We start from the raw sequence: 7,209 nt of genomic DNA, 5'->3' as shown, positions 1-7,209 counted from the left end.
CACATTGTATTTCACGCTACATAAGAATGCCAAACTGTCAGTATGCTCACCTAAACGTTGATACGATAGTCTGGTCATCATGGTGAAAACAACAATATAGTACTCAATAATGAGGTGCCCCTACTGATGGCCATCGATGCCAACCTACCGATCGAACCTGAGAACAGTGTTCGCGGAGGAGCCCAGCCAATGACTCGAGGTACGCCCGAAGGTGAAGGCTACGGGATCAATCAGCGGGTATTCTTCGAAATGTTATAGGCCCCAACAGGAAGCGATAGCATAGCTATAGAATCAAAGTCGCGCCCCCAGCAAAGTTGAGCCCGAACCATCCCGGAAAAACATCCGAAGAAATGAGCAAATCACAGAAAGGTCAGGTAAAGCTTCGCCCGGGACCAACCCCGGGATAATAAGAATTCTTGAGGAATTAACAAAGCGGGTGGACTCGGGGGACAAGAAAATTGAGGCTAACGACAAAAAAGTAGAGACCTATAATTCCAGAGTTGATCAAATCCAAGGAGCGCCCCCAATATTGAAAGGCTTTGACTCTAAGAAATTTGTCCAAAAGCCTTTTCCTCTGAGCGCGGCACTAAAGCCAGTCCTGAAGAAGTTCCACATGCCTGATATCCCGAAGTATAACAGAACCACGGATCCAAATGAGCATGTGACCTCGTATATGTGTGCTATCAAGGGGAACAACTTAAAAGAAACCGAGATCGAGTCGGTTATGTTAAAAAGGTTTGGGGAGACCTTGTCGAAAGGAGCTATGAAATGGTATCACAACTTACCCCCTAATTCTATTGATTCTTTTGCTATGCTTGCAGATGTAAATCAGATGCGGGGGCCATCCCGGTTCCATCCTGGTCGAAACCAGAAAATTGGACCTTTTCAAGGTAAAACAACAAGATAACAAAATGCTCAGGGAGTTCATTTCAAGGTTTCAAATGGAATGGATGGATCTTCCTCCGGTTGCGGATGATTGGGCGGTTATACTAGGCCATCATCTCTTCAGCATCGGCGGAGGTTGTGTCTAACTTGGACTTTATTGCTTCATATTCCTTGTCGGGGGCATCCGGCTATGCCAGAGCCGAGCTCAGTTGTGCTCGAAGGTCGTCATTTAGCTGGGACCGCTTGTCGGCTTTCTCCTTTGCCACACGAAGTTGAACGTCTATCGAGGACAGCTGTGCTTAGGCTGTTTCCTTCTCCGAAGCCAACCGGTCAATTTTGCTTTTCCACCCATCGACCATGGCCTGGACCTCGTTTATTTCGACTTAGAGTTGGACGATCAGATCGATTTTCTGCTGGACCTGCGAGGTTTGGTCATTAGTTGCCATGACTAGTTCCTTGTTTCTAACTTCAAAGACCTTTACCTTTTTGACCAAATCAACATGTTCTCGCCTCGGGGTTGAAGCCTCCTTCTGAAAACTATCCTGCTCGGCCTGAAAGTCTTTAATGGCTCCTTCTTGTTGCTCGCTGAGGAGCTTGCACATATCCTTTTTTTTTTGGGTTTCTCCTTGACCTTGAGCTCGAGCTGATTGAACTCGACCCTATATTGGAGGAAGCTCTCATGATGAAGTACCGAGGCCTGAAAAATGGTGAAAGACATGAGAAATATCAAAACCTAAGTAAAATTCAAAAAGACGTAATGATGCCTTACCCAGTTCAGCACCTGTTGCGCCTCATTCAAAAAGGCACGACACATTCACCTCGTTCAATTTTACCTGGGCCTCCTCGGTCACCAAGCATCAAAGATAACTGGCTATCCCCACGGGAGCAGACAGAACCCGGGCATCCTCCGGGACGATAAGAATAACCGATCTTTTGCGACCAGGGTCCACACTTGGAGCGGGGAACTGATTGATCAATTTTGGGCTCGAACTCGGCCTGCCAGCTTTCGAAGACGTGTCCTTCTTCGAAACATCCAAGTCACCCAGCCCAAAAAAATCTTCCAAAGTGGACGAGTCCACACCATCAAATAAAGAGTGAAGGGGATCGTCTACACCATGAACCACTTCATTGGACTTCTCTTTCCCTGCTTGGGCCTCATCGTGAGCTTCCTTCGAAGCGGAGCCGGTGTCTCGAGGGGTCTCTGCCCCTATCTCCATCCCGGTGGTAGGAAGGTCGGTCTCATGACCCGACCCCTCGGCTATGGTCTGCTCCCCGCCGGGGTCTATCTGTGGGAAACAAAAATGTCGTCTTCTTCAAACTCGTCCCTAAGCTGAAGAAGTAAATTAGAGTCCGGCACCCGAGAGCTGGAGCTTTTCTTAGGCTTACGATCCACTCTTTTCTTTGGCTTCATCACGTAGCATAGCAGCCTGAAGCCTTTGTTTTCTTCTTCTTTTTATTTTCCCTCACAGTAGCCCCAAGTTGTCCCGTAATGGAGGGATCAATGGACAAGGACACGTCCTCGTCCTTTTCTAAAAGCCTAAGTTCGATGGTCTTAGGCAAACCTACAAAAGAAGGAAGAAAAGTGAGTTTGGTATATGTTAAATGCATTGTATTAACTAGTTGGCGAAAGACCTTACCATGAGAATGGGGCTCCCATCGGCCCTTCGAAAGCTTATGCCATGCACGCTCAAAGTACGTCATCTGTGTACAGATGCCCTCGATACACTCCTTAAGCCGGTGGACTGCATTTGGAACCCGGGCATTAGCTGTACAACCATAAGTATGAATGAGAAGAAAGAAAATGATGAACAAATTGATGCTTAAGGAGAGGCTGCACTTACGGGATGCATTCAACTTCTCAGGGAATGACATGAACTCGGGGAGGGATCAAGTCTTCAGTCTTCACCTGAACGAAGCGTCCCTACCAGCCTCGGTCTCAGTCTTCATCAATACTCGAAAAGGGGGCCTCGTTGGCCCGGCGACTAAGCTTGATTAGTCCCCTTCGAAAATTTTGGTGACTGTATAAACAGAGTACATGATCGATGGTAAATCAACGAGACTTGGTCATATACATGAAGTAGTGAAGGAGGATCACGATTGTAAGCACGTGATTTTTGCCCTATATGAGAATTACTCCCAAAAAATTCAAAAAAATAAAATGATTTTCCGTGGTGTGCAATTTTGTGATATTTTTGAATGATTATTTGTATTTTGTCTGTGCATATTTATTTGTTAAATTAATAAAAATACAAAAATATGTCGCATTTTGTATGTAGGATTTAATTCTACAATTGTTAGTAATTAAGTTTGTTTTACAAAAAAATAAAAATTACAAAAATAGGCATCGTTTGCATTTTTAGCATTTAATGTCCAAATATACAATTTTATGCTTAATTATTACTTAATTGTGCGTTAATTGTTATTGAGAGTTAATTTGCGCTTTTATAACTTAATTTAGTTCTTAATAATAAGTTAAGTATTTTTATAATTTAGTTTTAGAAAAATAAAAGAAGAAAAGAGAGCAAAAATATAAAGAAAGTCGGAATTGGGCCTCTTCTTCGATTTCAAGCCACAGGCCCAAAAAAATGACCCAATCTTCCCAAACGACCCAGTCCATTTCGAACTGGGTCGACCCAGTCCAGTACCAACAACCCAACTCCCCCTCTTCATTTTCATTTTTCATTTTTTACAAAACAAAAACAAAAAAAACAAAAAAAAGAAGAAAACCCTAGACTTAAACCATCCGCCACCCCCCTCCCTATCATCTTCTTCTTCTCCAAGCTTCACCAAGCTCCCATGGCCACCCCGTCACCACTTGCTGCTTCATCTTTTCCGTCCAAACGCCACCACCAAACGACCAGCTTTTCACCACCTCCAAACCACCCCGTCACCAGCCCGTGCAACCAAACAACAACTATCGACTAGCTGCCCCCCCCTCCAGTCAAGCATCTCCATCATCGTCGTCGTCGAACCCCAGCCACGCCGGAACAACACAAACGAACCATGCTGCTATTTCTGATCCTTCACGCTACTTCTTCTTCCCCACAGACAGCGCCATGGCTGCTGCCATTGCTGCTCCATCAATGCCGCTGCTTCTGCTTCCTCCGTCGTGCTGCTGCCAGCGCTTCTGCCGCGATGCTGCTTCTTTTCCTCCTTCCGGTCACGTCGAGCTGCTGATGTTTTGAGTCGTCACTGCTGCTCACGTTTCTGCCATGGCCACGCTGCTGTGGCTGCTTTCATCTTCTTCGTATGAACGAACCAAACGCACCCCAACTACTTCTGTTTCATCGCGTCTGTCGCATTGAACTGCTGCTACTTCGTTTGCTTCAGTTGCTTCTTAGGTTCGTGTTCGTCGTCGTTTGGTCGAGCTTTGGTCGAGGTTTGTTGAAATAGCCCGTACATATTTCGTTTCAATCCGGTTAGTAGTTTTTGAGTTTTATTTTGTCCGTATTTTGTTTTGATATTTCTCGAATCTAAAATCGGCAAATGTTTGTTTTGATCATATCTATCGTTTGAATTAATTTTTTAGTTTGTTCATGTGTTTTGTTAATTTAATTTTCAAATTCAAATGGGAAATTAATTAGTTGTTTTTTCATGTTAATTTTATTCATTTTTGTAAAAAAGGGATTGTTAGTTTAATGTTTGTTAGATTCAAATTGAAGTTTAAATTAATTATTTCTTCAATTTGTTTCATGTGTTTTATATTTTCAGAAATTGTTAACATTGTTTAAATCATGTGAATCCGTCATGTTTGTTGTTTTAAAAATAGATTCATTCATTGTTCATACTTTGTTGGGTTGATCTTGAATCCGAAATTTGTATAGTTTGATTTCTTGTTTATCACTTATGATTATTTCTTGAATTTGTCTCATGATCTTATTTAAAGTTTAATATAGGAATTGTTTGTTGTAATGTTGTTAGAGTTGATTTTAAGTTCAATATTATTGAATTTGGAAATCTAAATATACTTGTTTGATTGTTGTTGTTGAATCTGAAAATAGGTTTGTTTGTTGCTAAAAATATTGTTCAATCAAATTTTAGTTCAATTTGTATTCATATGATTTGTTGTTGAAATCATGTTCATGTGATTTGTTGTTGAAATGTTGAAGAAATCATGTTCATGAGATTTGTTGTTTGAATTTATGTAGAAATTGGTCATATTGGCTATATTTTGGTTGAGTTTGATTAATTGATTTGTTATAGTTGATGGGGGTAGTTTGGTAATTTGTAGTACATTCAGGGGTAGTTTGGTAATTTCAGTAAGGTCGGAGGGGTAGTTTAGGAATTGTACATTTTTGTAATTTTTTATGTGAAGCATGGGGGACAAAATGTAATGGGGTGAGTTGTGATATAGTTGTTTAATATAAAGGGGGACAAGACAAAATTTAGTGGGGAGGAATCTTGTATTTGTTTAGTGAAAGCATGGGGGACAAAATATAATGGGGTGGGGTCTATATTTATTTAATGTAATGGGGGTGAGTGGGAAGATAATGGGTTTGGTAGGGGAAAGTGATTGATTTTAATTGAGTTTGGGAATGTGTTATATATAGGAAGTCTTGAACACACAGACACAAAAAAAAAATACAGAGAAAGAAAATAAGAGAGAGAGGAACGAATCTGAAGAAAAAAAGAACAGATAGACAGAACAGAAAAACACAAACAGAGAAAAAAAAAGAACTGAATATTTAAGAGAGAGAAAAATTCCGAAAAATATTCAAACCTTCAAATAAAAAAAAACAAAAAAATATTCTGCTTTCTTTCATTGTTTGAAATCAGCATTAATTGTTGTTGTTTCATAAAAGTTGGAAGCATTTGTTTTGGGATTACTACTCCACCGGTCTGTTACTGGATTGTTACTGTTGCTGGGCTGTTGTTGCTGTGTTGTACTGTTGTTACTGCTGCTGATTCTCATCTTCATTTTCTTTTGCTTCCAATATCAGGTACACAACTGAAAAGCTGGTTATTGTAATCCGAATATGAAGCATGAATACGAAAAATGAAGAGTTGAAATTCTGAATTAGCTTTAATTATATTCTGATTTTTATTTGTATGTACAAATTATTTAGCTTGCAAAAAATCAGAATCATGTAGCTATTTAATACACATAGTGGAACATTCGACGATAGCTTAACAGTTGAACTATCTGCATATATTGCCTAAATAAATAAATGGTGTAGTAACTTCGTCGAGTCAAAAATCAAACGAATAGGCCATCTAGTAGGAACTTGGTAGAAATATTGTTTAGAGTAAATATTATTGGTTAATTTCAGCATGTAAATAAATTAAGACATTTTTTTATTTTATTTTGTAGAGACAGATTTAATAAAAAATAATGTAGGCATTTTAGGATTGTCTTTTAAAAATAAATGAGATGAGCCTCGCCCAATAAAATGCACCAATTGTGGGGCCCTCAATAAATGTTTAATTGAGTATTTAGAATTCGGGATGGACTGTTTAGTGAATTCCACGGTCTTACCCATAAATAATAATACGTTAATCGCTTTAGGCACGATGTTAATAATAATACATTCTTAAACACGGGTGCGCATTTTTGCGACCCAAATCCAAATCCCAAAACATTGAGTAAAATGTGTTCCGGATTGCGGGTGCATTTCATGTGACGTAATCCAAAGACATGTTTTAAACAATGTTCACATTCTTGTAAAAATAATAATAATAATTATAAAAGCGGTTAAAAGTTAAAATTGCACTATAGTTTTTGAACATGTATTAAAATCAGATATTTTAGCCATTACAACAGTTTAAGCGACCGTGCTAGAACCACGGGATTCGGGGGTGCCTAACACCTTCCCTCGGGTCAACAGAATTCCTTACTTAGAATTTCTGGTTCGCAGACTTCATTTGGAAAGTCGAATATTTTCCTCGATTCGGGATTCAATCAGTGACTTGGGACACCATAAATCTCCCAAGTGGCAACTTTGAAATAAATAAATAAATCCCGTTTCGATTGTCCTTTAATTGGAAAAACTCCCTTCACCCCTCGCGGGGGCGGAAAAAAGGAGGTGTGACAGCTCTGGCGACTCTGCTGGGGATTTGGAACCCAAAACCACTGGTTCAGGGTTCAAGAATTCGAGCTTAAAATAATTGTTATAGTTGGCTTTATTTATTATCTGATTTTTACATGATATATGCCTAATGTGCTAAATGATGCTTTTACCGCTTTAATATTATCTGAATTGTGTATATACAACTGCTACGAAACCCTTCTTCTTTCTGAGTCTTCTGAACTTATGGTGTACACGTGCGCGTGGCCCACCTTTCTGTTAGAAGTCATACCAAATAAGACGAAGTTGGGACAAGTAA

Source organism: Nicotiana sylvestris, chromosome 9, assembly GCF_000393655.2.
Source record: "Nicotiana sylvestris chromosome 9, ASM39365v2, whole genome shotgun sequence".
Classification (NCBI taxonomy): domain Eukaryota; kingdom Viridiplantae; phylum Streptophyta; class Magnoliopsida; order Solanales; family Solanaceae; genus Nicotiana; species Nicotiana sylvestris.
Note: the sequence above shows the minus strand (reverse complement) of the source record.